Source organism: Aedes albopictus, chromosome 3 (assembly GCF_035046485.1).
Source record: "Aedes albopictus strain Foshan chromosome 3, AalbF5, whole genome shotgun sequence".
NCBI lineage: Eukaryota > Metazoa > Arthropoda > Insecta > Diptera > Culicidae > Aedes > Aedes albopictus.
The window spans coordinates 416008912-416015633 of NC_085138.1; positions in this window are offsets into that span (position 1 = coordinate 416008912).

Consider the following 6722-nt stretch of genomic DNA (forward strand, 5'->3'; position numbering starts at 1 on the left):
TAGCTGAATAACAGTATCTTAAGCTTAAATTTACTTAAGAGCCGTTTGTTCAACTGTTGTTCAGCAAAAATGTTTGTTGGTTAGCCATCGCTAGAACAGAAACGGGCTGAAAAAGCCATTCCCTTCCTTCCAAATTTCACAGCACAGTGTCGATCTACATCATATAACGCCTACAAGTTATGCAACCTATCGAACTGCTTCAGAGTAATCAACACACAATCTATTCTCCTAAATAAATATATCCCCAATCCATGGATCGCATCACTGACCAAGATGACTCCCAGATCACACATCCTATCCTACTAACAAATCGACACTGATTTTTCATTTGGGCCTAACTGACATTTTCGAGTTGTCTTCATCAATCCACTCTTTGTGTTATCACAGAATATGTATTGAGTTTTACAAAGATTTTTTGATTGAAATGCGAAGAAGACGACTGCATGTTGCTATAGAAACATAAAGAAAAATGATTTTGTTTGTTTTGATTAAGTTATTAGCGAAAGAGATAGTCGACGAAGAGAAATCGATCAAGTCAGTTGGGCCCAATCACGGAGGAGCAACCATTGACATGTGTAGTCAGTCTCAGTTAAGCTAAGTTAAGCTAAGCTAAATATTTTGATTGAAAAGTGATTTCCATAGATAGGGTAAAACTTTACTTCGTCGCATGCTCTAGTATTCGTCTCCTCAGAAGGAAAATATCAAATCATTACAGATATTCTTACTTACCTTTGTTGATGTCTTATTGGATGGAAGCAAAAAGATGTAGACTATCGATAACCACCCTCCTTAGCACTGGAAATCGAATAATTACGCAAAATATCACATTTCAATTTCACTCCACATTCAGATGCACTTGTTGAACCAACCTTCAATTCACACCCCACAAAATCTCTGTAAACACTTCAAAGTTGAATTTTACTGCAGAATGCAGCAAAAGCTGTTCAATTAATCAAATAAATCACGTTTTCTCCATCGGTGAAATGTAAACAGCAAGCTATCATCGTCTAGGGAGGATGCAAGCAAAAGTGTACGTGGATTTTCTGCATACGAAACGTACGAAACATCATATTTCACAACCACAAAGAATGATTTCCGCATTGCACTGTCTTCCCGTCATCGGCAACAATACGGTAGGCGACCTTCCGAGACCTTGTTTAACTTGACAAAAATGTTTTCACTGGTGTAAATATTTGTAGCTCGACGTCAGTGACGCCGAATCCTGGTGGGGGTTTCGTTGATAGCGGAGGCGCATTCGCAGATTGCGTAACACATTGTGTTGGCGTATGATAATCTGGTGGACAAAAATATTTTGAAATGTTCTCAAGCTACATTCATCTTATTTTAAAAGCTTTCCGTTTGATCCATCCTGTGTACCATAGTGTCACGTAGAAAGTGTGCCTGATGGAATTCAATTCAGGTTTCGCCCGAAATAGACGTGGGCAAGAGGGAAACAGAATTCGAGGGAGAATTATTCAATCTTATTATTTAAAGGAAGTTATAGTTCTTTCACAATATAGAGGAATTCCACGGAGTCATGTCAGTCGATCCTGAGCGACCATTTCAAAAATATCTGAAACTTTGCACAGTTTTTCAATTTCATATAAATCGCCATTTTTTGATATTAAACCTTCATATTCACTCACGACTAACTTTTCAAAAGGGTGTATGCGAAAATAGTTCTAAAATATTCTAAAAGCTGTACAGCAAAAACGGATTGTTCGATTGTTATAAATTTTTCAGCAAAGTTAGATAACTAAATGATGATTCCTTGGAAAATATACACTGTAAAAAAATTCTTTTTCTACTTTGAAAAAATATGATATTTGTCACAAAAACTCAAATATCTCAAAACCCTATCTTTTTACCAACTTCAATTTTTTAGGGGAAATGGCCCATTATATCAGCTATCTACCATAAAATTTTGGTGATGGTAAACTGATAAACAAAAAAGTTATGACATTTCAAACATTTCACAATTTTTACATTTAGTAACAAAAATAATTTTTTTTCTGTGTAAATTATTTCGAGAATTATATTTTGATGCTGATTTTATTGTAAAGGCTACCGCCTGAATTAAACAAGTTGTTTTCATGATACTTTAGTTTGATTATTCGTAATTACTATAGTATCTATTTGAAACTTAGACGCGCTCCAGTGTTGTGATCAAAAATATTGATATTGTCATACTTTTTATTGTACGTGACTGGTGAAAAAATACCTTGATAGTGTTGAAAAGCTGTTGATTATAAGAAAAATGGAATTGAATTTATTTTTAAGACAAAAGCTGTATAATAAAAGTTTTTTTATACGCGTATACGTCTAGTTTATCCGCAAAAAAATCCCTCTTACACACTTATTTCTGAATTGCCTGTTCGGTACTTTTTTGACGAGATTATAACAGCAGTACGATATCGGTAGTTTCGGTAACACAGCGCAACATTATTTTGTCTCAAGAGCAAACTTATGTGTCTCCGAAGGATTTTGGGCCGCTGAATCCAAATCCGGGCTCAGATTTGTTCTAACACGTCACAATTTTGAGCTATACCTCAATTTGTAGGGCAAAATATGCGATTTTGGGCTTTTTTGACAGCAAGCCATTAAGCAAGGAAATATTTCTTTTAAGCAATCAAAAGGTTAATAGGTCAATTAACATCTAAATTAACGACTCATGCAAAATATTTCGTTTAACCTAATCAAATTTTATAGATTTTAGCATTTTAAGTTAGTATGAAATATTTTGCATGAGTCGTTAATTGATGTTAATTGACCAATTAACCTTTTGATTGCTTAAAAAAAATATTTCCTTACTTATTGACTTGCTGTCAAAAAAACCCAAAATCGCATATTTTGCCCTATAAATTGAGGTATAGCTCAAAATTGTGACGTGTTAGAGCAAATCTGAGCCCGGATTCGGATTCAGGGGCCCAAATTCCTTCGGAGACACATAAGTTTGCTCTTGAGACAGACAAAACGTCAATTTTTGTTACGCTGTGTAATCGATTTTACTGAGGCTCAGTAAAACAACTGTCAAAATCGTATGGAAAAGGTAAACAATGCATTTTTGCTGAACGAGTTCGGTGCTCAGCAGTTTTAATCTCGTCAAAAAAATACCGAACTCGGTAATCAAAATTAAGTGTGTAGAGAACAGACTTTATGATCGGAAGAATGCGAGTAACTTCAACAACAACAAATGCATAAGAGGTACATACCACAGACAAACAGACGAAACGCCTAGAACAATTTTAGTGAAAATTCATCGCCCAGTTCACACTATCACCACCTGGTGGAAATGTTTCACGAAACACTGCGTTGTGCAATATCGTCATCAGAAGGCGCTAGTGTGAAACGTCAAACGCAAAGAAAAACGATGGGCGCTCTTCTTGTTATGAAAGCCACAACCAAGATTCAAAATGATCGTTGAAGGCGTGGTCAATGAAAATTTCGCCACACACTTCGAAAAAATCTTGTAATTTTGTGTCATATAAGTCCGACATATAAAAGCAACACATTTGACGCAAACTTGAGTGCGATCTTATTTTTACAGGAAACGGAAAATGTTTGACTCATGCAATTTTACCGCAACTGTTCAGCGCGTCGGCTGCTTGTATACATGATTGAGAACTGTGCTATTTATAGCACCGAATATTGAAACAAAAAAAATACAAAAAGTTCCATTCGGGAATCGAACTTCGATCCTCAGAGTGTCAGTTTCCGATCTTGCTCTCTAGGCTGACTCACCACGTTGAAGAGATGGCAGTCGAAGATGAACAACTTCTACCATAAACAAACTTGCCAGTTCGGCTGTCGCGTCGTCACTGCTGACGTGTATGTATGTACTGAGTCAGCCGTCATCGCAGCCAAGCAGACAAAGCCGCCTTCTGATTGACTGTGCGTGGCTGTTTTCGTTTACCACTGCATCGGCTGATGGCAACGGATTGTCATTTCCAGGTCTGTGGCTCAACTCGGTGTTAAATTTATGAGCGGTTTTCATTCTGTTTCACCCTCATAATAAACAAATTTCCAATCGACTGCAGTCTTCATCTGATGATTTTGTAAGGTGCTGTTTGACAGTTCAATATCAGTAAACATTATGTTTCTGTAACATATCGCGTAAATTTACAGCATAGAGAACTAAATTATCAGTTCTGTGATTTAAAATTATGGCTGGAAGAACCCAAACAATATAAACTTAATACGTACGTCACAAAAAGTGTAAAAATGTGGCTCATTTATGTTTATGTCAAAGCTTTTTCAGGTAGTTCGATCAATTGTGTCACTATTAAAATTGAGATTTTTTTGGTGTGCAGTGTTACGTTTGTTTGTCTGTATACATACCTGACAATGCTCACGAAAAAAACAAAAAAATACTACCGCTATGAATATTAAAAATTGTATAGTATTTTTTTTTTCTTCAGCCACCAACACCAAACAAGTAAGTTAAAATTAATAAGTGATTTTGTTTATTATAATCTAACGAACAAGATGAACAGTCGCTTTCTCAAAGGTCTTCAACTCAACGCTCTCTTGTAGACCGTTTGATGAAAAAAAATGTTCAAAAGAGTTACGAAATCTCACCGAAAGCACCATAGATAAACTGAAAGAGACTGGTTATGCCCAAATGTCCACATTGTGTACAAAATTACGCATTTGCACGTCCTGCCGTCTAAAATTTGACAAACGAGCCATCTGTATATCATCGGTAAAGCAGGGCGCAGGAAGTTCGAAAACGACAACAACTGAGAAATTGCCATCAGCGACATCTGTTTAAACAATTTAATTACGCCCCTTATCAAAAATGCCCTGTAATATTCTTCAACATCTATACCCATTTCAATATTTTTAACGTTGCAAAACACGCTTTCAACATTCATCTTGAAGAAGAGGGAAAACACTTGTCCTCAAATGTAACAGCAAATTAATGAATAAACGACTAATGCGCGGAGGGCGTGATAAAATCGGAACATTACGGTACATAGTATATTATATGTATATATAATATATAATAAAAACAACTTGTTTTACTCACGCAAGGCCATTAACAATAAAATCAGCATCAAACTTCAATTTCCGGCCGAAATAATTTACACTAAAAAAAATTATTACTAAATGTGAAAATTGTGAAATGTTTGAATTGTCATAATTTTTTTGTTTATTTTCATGGTAGATTGCTAATACAATGGACCGTTTTCTCTAAAAAATTACGTTGGTAAAAAGATAGGGTTTTGAGATATTTGAGTTTTTGTGACAAAAATGATATTTTTTAATGTTAAAAAAGATTTTTTTCACAGTGTATATTTTCTTAGAAATCACCATTTAGCTATCTAACTTTGCTGAAAAATTCATAACAATCGAACAATCCGTTTTGGCTGTGCATATTTTTGAATATTTTTGAACCATTTTCACATACACCCTTTTGAAAAGTTAGTCGTGGCTCTAAATAAAAATTTGATATCGAAAAATGGCGATTTAGATGGAACTGAAAAACTGTGCAAAGTTTCAGTTCAATAGAAAATCATGAATTAAAAATTTTCCTTAATTTTGATGCTGTTGCTTGGAATCGCTCTATATTTTTACGTGATATGAAAGCTAACTTATAAATTAGCAAATGATACCAAATTGGCAATGAGGCATTAGGCGAGGTGCAAGAATAAACTCGATCATTATTAGTCGGTGCTTAGGAAGACGAAAATTAGATAAACATATTTTGATGTTCATTTGCCCGTTTTGATGAAGCAATAATGTTGCAACTTAATCATTTTATGACTTTATCGGTCATTTTCTCCTCAGAGAGTAAGGAAGTAGAGATCAATGTGGAAATGAAATGATAATCATTCTGGTTTAACCCTCCTTTGGCATTAGGGTCATTTTTGACCCAAACCGTACACTACGTCAACGAGCTGCTGCCAAGGTGGTGCAAAAGGAAAGTTAAGGTGATACGGGACGTCGTCTTATTTTTCCTATCTTCCCTCTCTTTCTAACAATTTGCCTCACGACTTTGAAGATGGTAATCTCAATTGCTATCGCACAGAAGAGGCTGAAAAAGAATCAATATATGAACTCCAAATGAGCAGAGCATACACAATGATATGTTTTTGTTACATAATATGAATACCCATGGGAAAGTATCCAACTGTATTCCAGGCAGAAATTCAAGCAATTTTAGAATGCTCTGGTAATATATGTTTGCAAAGAAACTATAGGCATTCAAATATATGCATATTGTCTGACAGCCAAGCAGCACTAAATGCTTTGAAGTCAGCGGTATGTACATCAAAACATGTTTGGGAATGCATTAAATCACTTCAAGATCTGTCCTGTCGTAATCAGGTCAACTTATATTGGGTTCCTGGCCATTGTGGAATTGATGGAAATGAAAGAGCCGATGAATTAGCAAGGCTTGGATCATCTCTTCAGTTCATAGGGCCCGAACCTTTTTATGGGTTATCTGCCTTTGCTTTGCGAATGGAGTTCAAAATAAGAGAACATTCGAAAGTGACGAACAATTGGAAAAACACTTGTATAGCAAGGCAAGCAAGGCGATTTATTATTCCAAATGTTTCTAAGACATGCAAAATACTGGATCTTTCCAAAAAAGATCTTAGCGTATATACTGGGCTTATAACAGATCATTGTCCGAGCCGATATCACTTGAAGCTTGTGGGAAAACTTCAAGATGATATGTGTCGCTTTTGCGGCACAGATAAAGAAGACTCGGAACA